Here is a 12,850-nt window from a genome sequence, read left to right on the forward strand (position 1 = left end):
GCCCAGTCTTCACCAGATGGCTAGCACGCACCTCAGGACGAGTATGGAGAGCTGACTCAGGTGACATCAAACTGAGGACACGCTCCTTAGGGCGAATGTCGTGCCTCATGCACCAACACAATAGCTCTCTCCTAACTCTCTCCTCCAATCTCCCCATCAACTCCTTAACTGTCTGCTTCATTCCCTTCACTCCCCTCCAAGTTCACCTTCTTCTCCCCGACTGACTCTGGTTCCGTGTGCCCCCCCCAAAATATTTTTGGGGGGGCTGCCTCTTCTGGCCACGCTGCTTGGTCCTTTGGTGGTGGGTAGTTCTGTCACGTTTGTCGTAAGGATTGGACCAAGGTCGCAGCGTGGTATGCGTACATTCTCTTTTAATGAACGAACACCGAACAAACCATAAATAAATAAATAAAAAATGGGGGGAGGCACACAGGGAGATTGGCGGAGTCAGGGGTTAGACCTGAGCCAACTCCCCGTGCTTACCGTGGGGAGCGTGTGACTGGTCAGGCACCGTGTTATGCAGCAAACACCTCCATCTTCCCTTCAGTTGACCAAAAGCCCTCTCTACAGTAATGTGAGAAGGACTGAGCCTCATTAAAGTTGGTCTGCACAGGTGTGATTCCTCCTCTCTCTGAGTAGGTCTTCATCATCCACCAAAGAAGTTGGTAGGCAGAGTCTCCTAATAATACATTTGGCGCATTCACTCCATGAAAGGTCTCAGTCCATCTTGGGAGTAGTCTGCCCTCCTGACTCTTGGTAAATAGTACTGAATTGACCAGCACATGGGCATCATGAAATTAAATTTGTGATCTATAACCCCTTGTAGGATCACAGAGTATAACCTCTTTCTATTATAATAGTCCCGCTTGTCTTGTGGTGCTAAGTGGGGTATATGAGTGCCATCGATTGCTCCACAGGATTGAGGGAATCTTGGTTGACGGTCATGGAATCCGTTTACTATGTCTCTGAACTCAGCCTCCGTTGGTTCTCTTGATGTAAACGTTTAACATTTTCTCCCGGATGAGACCGGCAGTTTGATTAGTGACTGCACATGCAGTTGACAAACCTACACCAAACAATAATGAGATGGTTTTAATCAATCAAATGTATTTATGAAGCCCTTTTTACATCAGCCATTGTCACAAAGTGCTATACAGAAACCCAGCCTAAAACCCCAAACATTAAGCAATGCAGATGTAGAAGCACGGTGACTAGGAAAATCTCCCTAGAAATGCAGGAACCTAGGAAGAAACATAGAGAGGAACCAGGCTCTGAGGGGTGGCCAGTCCTCTTCTGGCTGTGCTGGGTGGAGATTATAACAGTACATGGCCAAGATGTTCAAACATTCATAGATGACCAGCATGGTCAAATAGTAATAATCACATGGGTTGTAGAGGGTGCAACAGGTCAGCACCTCAGGAGTAAATGTCAGTTGGCTTTTCATAGTCGATCATTCAGAGTTAAAGACAGCAGGTGCGGTAGAGAGAGAGAGTCAATACTCTATATTAGTGGCAAGTCTCCACAGATAAATGGCAACATGCTGCTCCACAGACAGTGCTTTCCTGCAATGACACTGTTGCTGGACAAGAGAAGGACGAAGAATATCACATAGATTGAGGAATGTTGTCTTCTTCATCCTAAAGTTTGCCTTCCGCTCTCTCTGGCAGTCCAGCCTTCAAATGCAGTCAGCCACCACTGTGCCTCCCTTGGAACAGCCCATATACTCACGAGAAATACAAAAAGAGAAATACATGGCTTAGGCTTATTACTTCAAATTGTAAACATGAATGGTAAGCTACAATATAACAATTATAGCCAAAATGATATGTATAACAGATAACAATGATAGATCTGATATTGAAATGCATTTCAATATCACTTATTTGAAAACAGTATATAAAATATTTTAAATTAAATGATATATGCATGCCATCATGTCCTTTTGGCTAGTGTTCTGATCTGATATTAGATGGCTGGTGCCATCTAACGGACAACATTGTAACTGCACTTGTGGGTCATGGCTAGAAGGAATCCAGCTTTTGCCAGAATTGACTTTTCGTAGCAGGTTTTGGAGAATTTACGCTGCAGGTTAGGAGAATTAGGTTAAGTTTAGGAAAAGGGTTAGGTTTAGCTCAAATGTATATTAAAAAAATGGACAAAAGCTGAATCCAATGTAGATATGACACAATTTTCGTGACTGATATTATAGGCTATAGACAACAAGCTGCTCAGAAAAATCCAGGCATCATTTTACTCACCGTGTTGCATGCTTTTGGATGAGAACAGTAATGCTGAGAAACATTACATTTCATGAACTCTTGATTCATCATTAAAAACGGTTGGCCTTGGCGTTGCTGTGTCGGTTTAGGTGGATAGTTTTCCATTATCCTGCTGCTTTTACATAGTTCAATACATTGCATAATGGTCCTGACATTTTGGCAATACTGTTTAACTTGGTTCAAGGAAATCATAAGAGAAAGTAAAAAAATGTAGTAATGTCACGGCTTTCGCCGAAGTCGGCCCCTCTCCTTGTTCGGACGGCATTCGGTGGTCGACGTCACCGGCTTTCTAGGCATCGCCGCTCCATTCTTCATTATCCATTGGTTTTGTCTTGTTCCATTCACACCTGGTTTGCATTCCCCAATCACACTACATGTATTTATTCCTCTGTTCCCCCTCATGTCTTTGTGTGTAATTATTTTGTGTGTTACGTGTTGTTCGCACTAGGCTAAGCGTTTGTTCTTTTCAGTGTGTTTTCACTAAGCTTATTTGTATTGCTATTCATTATTGTTGTGTGACATTTGTGCGCGGTATACTCTTTGCCTTTCTGGCTGATAGAGGTTTTGACGCAGCTGCGTTCATCTGTATATCTCTACTGCTGTAATAGTGAGTGTGCGCCTGTTCACAATTCTCTGCTCTCCTGCACCTGACTTCACCACAAGTACGCACATGCCTGACAAGTAAATTGGTCTCCATTTTTAAGTAAGCTGGGTTTTAATACAGACAGTCCCAGAATTCCAAAAACGCACTCTGATACACTTTAAAAACAAATAATTTTGAAAGTCAAACTTATTCTGTAGAATTCTCACAAACGCTCCAGAGAACCTCATCAGGGTACCGAATTTCATATGTGAAAACGCCCTAAATGTACACCAGTCAGGTTTCAGACCAGTTCATACTTCTTTTGTTTTAAATTGTGTTCTTAATTGTTTTCGATAAGAAACACTGTGCAGCCCTTTTTATAAAGCCTTTGACACTGTGGATCACTAATTACAGTGCCTTGCGAAAGTATTCGGCCCCCTTGAACTTTGCGACCTTTTGCCACATTTCAGGCTTCAAACATAAAGATATAAAACTGTATTTTTTTGTGAAGAATCAACAACAAGTGGGACACAATCATGAAGTGGTACAACATTTATTGGATATTTCAAACTTTTTTAACAAATCAAAAACTGAAACATTGGGCGTGCAAAATTATTCAGCCCCCTTAAGTTAATACTTTGTAGCGCCACCTTTTGCTGCGATTACAGCTGTAAGTTGCTCGGGGTATGTCTCTATCAGTTTTGCACATCGAGAGACTGAAACTTCTTCCCATTCCTCCTTGCAAAACAGCTCGAGCTCAGTGAGGTTGGATGGAGAGCATTTGTGAACAGCAGTTTTCAGTTCTTTCCACAGATTCTCGATTGGATTCAGGTCTGGACTTTGACTTGGCCATTCTAACACCTGGATATGTTTATTTTTGAACCAGTCCATTGTAGATTTTGCTTCATGTTGTGGATCATTGTCTTGTTGGAAGACAAATCTCCATCCCAGTCTCAGGTCTTTTGCAGACTCCATCAGGTTTTCTTCCAGAATGGTCCTGTATTTGGCTCCATCCATCTTCCCATCAATTTTAACCATCTTCCCTGTCCCTGCTGAAGAAAAGCAGGCCCAAACCATGATGCTGCCACCACCATGTTTGACAGTGGGGATGGTGTGTTCAGGGTGATGAGCTGTGTTGCTTTTACGCCAAACATAACATTTTGCATTGTTGCCAAAAAGTTCAATTTTGGTTTCATCTGACCAGAGCACCTTCTTCCACATGTTTGGTGTGTCTCCCAGGTGGCTTGTGGCAAACTTTAAACGACACTTTTTATGGATATCTTTAAGAAATGTCTTTCTTCTTGCCACTCTTCCATAAAGGCCAGATTTGTGCAATATACGACTGATTGCTGTCCTATGGACAGAGTCTCCCACCTCAGCTGTAGATCTCTGCAGTTCATCCAGAGTGATCATGGGCCTCTTGGCCGCATCTCTGATCAGTCTTCTCCTTGTATGAGCTGAACGTTTAGAGGGACGGCCAGGTCTTGGTAGATTTGCAGTGGTCTGATACTCCTTCCATTTCAATATTATCGCTTGCACAGTGCTCCTTGGGATGTTTAAAGCTTGGGAAATCTTTTTGTATCCAAATCCGGCTTTAAACTTCTTCACAAAAGTATCTCGGACCTGCCTGGTGTGTTCCTTGTTCTTCATGATGCTCTGTGCGCTTTTAACGGACCTCTGAGACTATCACAGTGCAGGTGCATTTATACGGAGACTTGATTACCCACAGGTGGATTGTATTTATCATCATTAGTCATTTAGGTCAACATTGGATCATTCAGAGATCCTCACTGAACTTCTGGAGAGAGTTTGCTGCACTGAAAGTAAAGGGGCTGAATAATTTTGCACGCCCAATTTTTCAGTTTTTGATTTGTTAAAAAAGTTTGAAATATCCAATAAATGTCGTTCCACTTCATGATTGTGTCCCACTTGTTGTTTCTTCACAAAAAAATACAGTTTTATATCTTTATGTTTGAAGCCTGAAATGTGGCCAAAGGTTGGAAAGTTCAAGGGGGCCGAATACTTTCGCAAGGCACTGTACTTATTCAGAGGCTTTCATCAATTGGCCTGGACCAGGTTGAGTGTTGCTGGTTTGAAAACAATTTATTAAAAGGACAGAACGCAGTGTGTATTTACTGATGGTGTTAAATCAGTTTTATTTTGACATACCAAAGGGTGTCCCACAAGGATCGATTCTTGGTTCGGTTCTTTTCACTATTTACATGAACAATATTGGTTTATCTGTAATAAACATTAACTTTCACCTGTATAACACTGTGGTGTATGCTATTGCCCCCACAGCTGACCAGGCTCTGTCGGAGCTTCAATCTGCATTTATTGCCCTGCAGAAAACCTTAGTTGAACTGAAATTGGTACTTAATGCAGGAAAAACCACATTTGTCATTTTACAAATCATGTAAAAATGTATCTGATTTATGCATACATACTTTGAATGGTGCCCTCATTGATCATGACCCCGCTTATAAATATCTGTGAATCAGATTTATGAAAAGCTACCTTTCAAAAAGCATTTTGGTGACTTAAGAAATTAAGAATTAAAATAGGCTTCTTCTACAGGAACATGTCCTGTTTTCTGTTAAATGGCAGAAAACAATTCATTTAGTCAACATTCATTCATTGAAAATGGCGATATCATCTATATGAATGCAGTTTCCACTGTACTGAAACCAATTTGACACAGTTTATCATAGCGCCTTGTGCTTTATTACGGGTGATAGGTTCAGTATACATCATTGCATTTTGTATCAGAAAGTAGGCTAGCCCTCCTTGAAGTCTCAGATCGATACATTGCACTCTTTGTCTCAAAAGCCCTCTTGCATAAACTTCTGCCATACCTTACCTCATTGTTGACCTTCAGACTTACAGTATACGTTACCAGACCCGGACTCAAGCATGGCTAACCCTGGAGAGCGCTTCAATATCCACTGAGTTAGGAAGATCTTCTTTTAGTTTTTGTGCCTCATGTAGAATGATCTACAAAAGTCCTTAAAGTTGGTGGACTTGGTGCCTCTATGGCAATTCAGGCAGATGTTAGCTATAAAAAAAACTGTGTCAAATGGTTTCAGTACAGTGGCAACTGCTTTCTTTTTTACTGAAGAATGTGTTTGTTTCATATGAATGTTTTGCTTTCATGTTTTGTGTTTGCTTTTCATGTATTTTGTAATTGTATATATATTGTTTGTTTGTTGATATGTTGGCTAGGTCGTCATTGTAAATAAGAATGTATTCTTAATTGACTTACCTGTAAAATAAAAGGTACAAAAAATAAAAATAACCATCTCCACACGTGACAAACTACCCAACCTGTTATCTGTTGTGTGTGTATGTAAGGTGCGCGTTTCATGTGCCACTACAGTGTATACATCAACATTATGACTGCTGTTACTACACATACGGTCAGAGGTACAGTATGAAGACAAAGACTTGGTGCTGATGGCTCAAGTAAGGTGACAGCTGTCCTCTATGGAGTCTACTGAATAATTAAGTACACAGGTTAAATATTGTCCCTCCCCCACCTTAAGCAATAGCTGCTGGGCACAAACTGGTTGAATCAACGTTGTTTCAATGTAATTTGTTAGATGTATTGTGATGTGGATTCTATGGGGAAAATACATTGGATTTGAAAAAAGTAATCAACCTAAACTATTGTTATGAAGGTGACATTTCTACCACCGGATGATGTTATCATGGTAACCAAATTTCAACATAAACAAACCTTGTACGAAGTATGTTGAATTTGTACCTTTGAAACAATGTCTCGTCTTCAACGTTATATCCACTATCAGAAAAATAACTATAGGCTGGGCAGCACCTCCTACTGGAGAATTGATCTATCTACAGCTACCCTTTGGTCTCCCATCCAGGGTTTTAACCTAACCAAGTCCAGCCCTGCTGAGCTTTGATATTTGTCAATGATTATTACCAATATGCTATCATGAGAATGATTTGAGAGATCTCCACTTAAAAATGAAATAGATTCACTGTTAATATCATCAAGATACATTGTTTCAATTCAAAACAGGATTAAGATAGACAATACATATAGGACTGGTTGATTTCAATAAGTATATTTTAGTCAAATTGAATTGTGTTTGGTTGTCAATGCAACCAAATATCAACATTTGAAGGAGATGTCTCTTCTGTTTGGATATTTCTATCTGTGCCACTGACTTAGTCTGCCTTTAATCCCAGTTTGGCTACAAATTAATAATTGATATTCATGTCTCTTTATTTAAAGTGCATTTAAAGTTTGATTTGATTTAGTCTTATTCTTTAACTTAGATTTTTGTTTGAGATGGAGGTGTGAATCCAACATATCAATAATTAATGTGTATTCAAACTATAATTAAAGTCAAACTAAGTCAGTGGCACAAGATGGAACTATCCAAGTTGAAGATACAACTTCTTCCAATGTTGATATTTGGTTGAGTTGACAACCAAACAATTTAATATTACTTTTGAAATACAATAAATGTAGCATATTAACTTGTCCACAAGTAACAAATTATATGTTGGATTCACATCTCCAACTCAACCAAAAATACAAGTTAAAACAGAGGCAGAGCCTACCCACTGGGCACACCACCTCATTTCAACATGGATAATTGGGTCATATTTAGCTGAGACGTTGAGCAGTGAGATTACAACCTATATTCACCTACTCAAAATGACAGCCAAAAGAGTTGAATTTCTAATGTGTTGTCATGTCACTATGCTTACAACCATACAAATGCACAACCAAAATCCAACGTAAAAACAATGTCTGGTTTTTGTCACCCAAATGTCTATCACAGCGCTTTCAACCATTTAACTTCTTATGGCTGCAGGGGCAGTATTGAGTAGCTTGGATGAAAGGTGCCCAGAGGTGCCCAGAGTAAACGGCCTACTCCTCAGTCTCAGTTGTTAATATATGCATATTATTATTGGATAGAAAACACTGAAGTTAATAAAACTGTTTGAATGATGTCTGTGAGTATAACAGAACTCATATGGCAGGCAAACACCTGAGAAGAAATCCAAACAGGAAGTGGGAAATCTGAGGTTGGTCGATTTTCAACCCAGCCCCTACTGAATACACAGTGGGATATTGGTTGTTGCACTTCCTAAGGATTCCACTAGATGTCAACCGTTTGTTTGAGGATTCTACTGTGAAGTGGGACCGAATGAGAAGGGAATGAGTAAGGTCTGCCATGAGCTGACCATGCGCATTCACATGAGGGAGCTCTGTTCCATTGCACTTCTGAAGACAATGGAACTCTCCGGTTGGAACATTGACGTTTTATGTTAAAAACATCCTAAAGATTGATTCCATACACCGTTTGACATGTTTCTACGGACAGGAACGGAACTTTGACATCGTCTCCAACTAGGGAATGCGCTTCATGACTTTGGATTTGTTTACCAAATGTGCTAACAAAAGTAGCTCTTTGGACATAATCGAACTAAAGCAAACATTTAATGTGGAACTGAGATTCATGGGAGTGCATTCTGATGAAGATCAAAAGGTAAGTGAATATTTATAATGCTATTTATGACTTCTGTTGACTACCCAATATGGCAGATCTCTTTTTGGCTGCTTTGTTTGAAAGCTGTACTCAGATTATTGCATGGTTTGCTTTTTCTGTAAAGTTTTTGAAATCTGACACAGCGGTTGCATTAAGGAGAAGTGTATCTATATTTCCATGTCTAACAATTGTATTTTCATCGACATGAGTATTTCTCTAAAATGATGTGGCTCTCTCCAATATCACCGGATGTTTTTGGAACTAGTGAATGTAACGCGCTAATGTATACTGAGCTTTTTTTTATATAAATATGCACTTTATCGAACAAAACATATGTATTGTGTAACATGAAGTCCTGTGAGTGTCATCTGATGAAAATCATCAAATCTGTATTTGTGCTTTTTGTGACTCCTCTCTTTGGCTGGAAAAAAATGCAGAATTTCTGTGACTTGGTGGTGACCTAACAGAATCATTTGTGGTGCTTTCGCTGTAAAGCCTATTTGAAATCGGACACTTTGGTGGGATTAACAAGATTGCCTTTTAAAATGGTATGAGATACATGTATGTTTGAGGAATTTCTGTTTGAATTTGCCACTCTGCACTGTCACTGGCTGTTGTCATATCAATCCCGTTAAGGAGCTTTAAAAGCACAACAAAGTTCAAACATGAATAGAATGTCAGATATTGTTTATAAATATACACACACACACAGTGTACCAGTCAAAAGTTGACATGCCTACTCATTCCAGGGTTTTTCTTTACTATTTTCTACATTGAAGAATAACAGTGAAGACATCAAAACTATGAAATAACATATGGAATCATGTAGTAGCAAAAAAAAAGTGTTGAACAAATCAAAATATATTTTATATTTGAGATTCTTCAAAGTAGCCACCCTTTGCCTTGATGGCAGCTTTGCACACGCTTGGCATTCTCTCAACCAGCTTCATGGGGTAGTCAACTGGAATGTTCTTCAATTAACAGGTGTCCCTTAAGTTAATTCACAGAATGTATTTCCTTCTTAATGCATTATAGCAAGAACAGCTCAAATGAGCAAAGAGAAACGACAGTCCATCTTTCTTTTTATCATCTTAAGACATGAAGGTCAGTCAATTCAGGAACATTTCAAGAACTTTGTTTCTTGAAAGTTTCTTCAAGTTGTGGCTGTTTCGCGTGATGTATTGTTGTCTCTACCTTCTTGCTGTTATATATATTTTAACCATTATTTAACGAGGCAAGTCAGTTAACAATACATTCTTATTTACAATGACAGCTTACCAGAAGGCAAAAGGCCTCCTGCGGGGACGGGGGCTGGGATTAAAAATATATATTTTTTGATATAAATATAGGACAAATCACGTCAAGAGAGACACCACAACACTACATTAGAGATAAGAGAGACCTAAGACAACAGCATAGCATGGCAGTAACACATGAAAACACAGCATGGTAGCAACACAACATGACAACATGGTAGTAACACAACATGGCAGCAGCACAACATGGTAGCAGCACAAAGCACAGTACAAACATTGGGCACAGACAACAGCACAAAGGTCAAGAAGATAGAGAAAACAATACATCACGCGAAACAGCCACAACTGTCAGTAAGAGTGTCCATGATTGAGTCTTTTAATGTAGAGATGGAGATAAAACAGTCCTGAAAGATTAGTGGAATCTGTGTGGGTAGCTGGACAGGTAGGATGACAGTGAAGGTGAACAGGTGGTCAGGTGTCAGGTGACAGAGGAATAGATGAGACTGAGGCAGGAATTCCTTTAACCATAAAGTGGTATATTTACTGAGTAGTCTGTGTTGCATCACAAAGGAAACAAATAACATGTATCCAATCAAATTCATAATCAAAGATCAAATCATATAATTCATTATTAACATAATTTAGAGAGTTCAACAGTCCAGTTCATTAAGAAGTCAATAGTAATCATCCGTGAGTCATTTAGGCTCGTAACTATTTATCATAAATCATGAAAGAAAACAAACAGTGAATGGTTATTCAATCTAAAATCCCCATTATCAAAGTCGATCAGTTAGCAAACAATGACGTTTCTCATTTCACTCTTTCAATTGTCTTCATGTGTACATATAATTAATTTCAATACATATGAACCATATTGATTGCATAATTGGCCTATGAGGATCCGTAGGGCCGTGATCATTGACAATTCACATTACACAATATGTTTGAAGCGTGCGCTCCAAGCCGCGCTCCGTGGTAATAATTATAAACAATAACGGATGGCCCATCTCCGGATCGGAACAGAGAGTTCAGATGAAAGGTAAGAGTCGGTGGACTTACGTGGATTCATGGACGCACAGAACTTCTGGATCAGATGAAGTTAAGGAAGAGAAAGCAGCGAGATCAGGCGATGGCAATTTCCTCCTTTTATGGAGTTGAGATCAGTCGGACATTTCCACCTGACCTAATTAAAGCGACAAGGGACGATACCCATAATACATAAAACATGCAGCATAACAGCTGCACCAACGCATAGGTGGTCACACGACCAACGGACATGGGAACAATAATCAACAAGACCATGGTGAACAAAGGGCACATATATACAAATACAATCAGTGGGTATAGGGGCCAGGTGTGCGCAATGAAAGTTCCGGAGGGATCCGTGACATGATACATATTAATCAAACCTGTTTTTTTTTTAAATAGACATTTACAGACAAATACATTAACATGTTTCAGTATAATACAATACGCAAAAAAAGCAAGATCTAGATTTATCAATAGTAGACGCCGAAAAAGCTTTCGAACATCTTCAATGGCCTTTTCTATTCAAAACTTTGGAAGCCTTCAACTTACCAGCTGAAATAATACATTTCATAAAAATATTACGGTATATAAATATCCCAACGCAAAAATATAAAATAATGCATTTATTGATGAAATTCCTTTAGAAAGGGGCATTAGTGTTGTTAAACATGATATAAAGTATAAGTGTTGGTAAACATGAATATAAACTAAGCTTATTTGCCGATGATCTCATGATTTATCTGACCAATATTGAAAACTTAATACTCCTCTTGCAAAACATATTGAAGTGGACCACAAAAAAGATACTTAGGATGGTTTACCCATTACAGTCTAGGCCCCATCTAAGACGGGGGAGGGGGTTCTACTAAGTGGTATGGAATTGTTTTAAGAAGGTCATACCAAGCTATTTGATTTTGAATTTTAAAACCCCTTAACTTCAGACGAGTCCCAAGCTGCCTGTGGGGGTCATAGAGCAAAATGGAGAACGCCATAGTGCTCATGAGAGTTTCATCTTCCCATAGATGGATGCGGTGGATTGAGACCAGTGGTGATTTTAGCATGTAAATCTTGGTGGGGCAAACTCAACATTTTTTTTTAGACACATGCCAGCAAAGCCACTACACAATGCAACATTAAACAATACATGAATTGTACTATAACGGTGCCCATAAACTGTTAGTGTAACGATGTGCACTGAGAGTCGGGAAGCAAGTTCAGGGAGTGAGTGTTTTAATAAAATAAACGGAACATAATACAAAACAAGAACCTCAAACAATGCACAGACATGAAACAGAAACAGAAACAATGACGCCTGAGGAAGGAACTAAAAGGAGTGACATATATAGGGCAGGTAATCAAGGAAGTGATGGAGTCCAGGTGAGTCTGACGACTCGCAGGTGCGCGTGACAATGGTGACAGGTGTGCGCCATAACGAGCAGCCTGGTGACCTAGAGGCCAGAGAGGGCGCACAAATGACAGTTAGGGCCTACATAAATCTGTCCAAACAAGCAGGATTAGCCCCTTTTTTTCAATTTTCGACCTAAAATGACATACCCAAATCTAACTGCCTGTAGCTCAGGCCCTGATGCAAGGATATGCATATTCTTGGTATCATTTGAAAGGAAACACTTTGAAGTTTATTGAAATGTGAAAGGAATGTTGTAGAATATAACACAATAGATCTGATAAAAGATCAAACCAACCGTTCTTTTGTATTTAAAAAAAAAAACGCCATAATGTATTACTCCAGCCCAGGTGCAATTTAGATTTTGGCCAAAGATGGCAGCAGTGTATGTGCAAAAATTTAGACTGATCCAATGAACCATTAGATTTCTGTTCAACATTTTGTAGCAAGACTGCATAAATGTGCCTAATTTGTTTATTAATAATTTTTCATGTTTAAAATTGTGCACTATCCTCAAACAATACCATGGTATTATTTCACTGTAATAGCTACTGTAAATAGAACAGTGCAGTTAGATTAACAACAATTTAAGTTTACTGTCAATATCAGATATGTCTATGTCCTGGGAAATGTTCTTGCTACTTACAACCTCATGCTAATCGCATTAGCCTACGTTAGCTCAACCATCCCGTGGAAGGGACACCAATCCTGAAAAACATAGCTGATATGGCTGACTTGCTTAAACAAATGTGGTTTCTACTGACAATTGAGAT

The sequence above is a fragment of the Oncorhynchus tshawytscha genome, linkage group LG01 (genome assembly GCF_018296145.1).
Source record: "Oncorhynchus tshawytscha isolate Ot180627B linkage group LG01, Otsh_v2.0, whole genome shotgun sequence".
Classification (NCBI taxonomy): domain Eukaryota; kingdom Metazoa; phylum Chordata; class Actinopteri; order Salmoniformes; family Salmonidae; genus Oncorhynchus; species Oncorhynchus tshawytscha.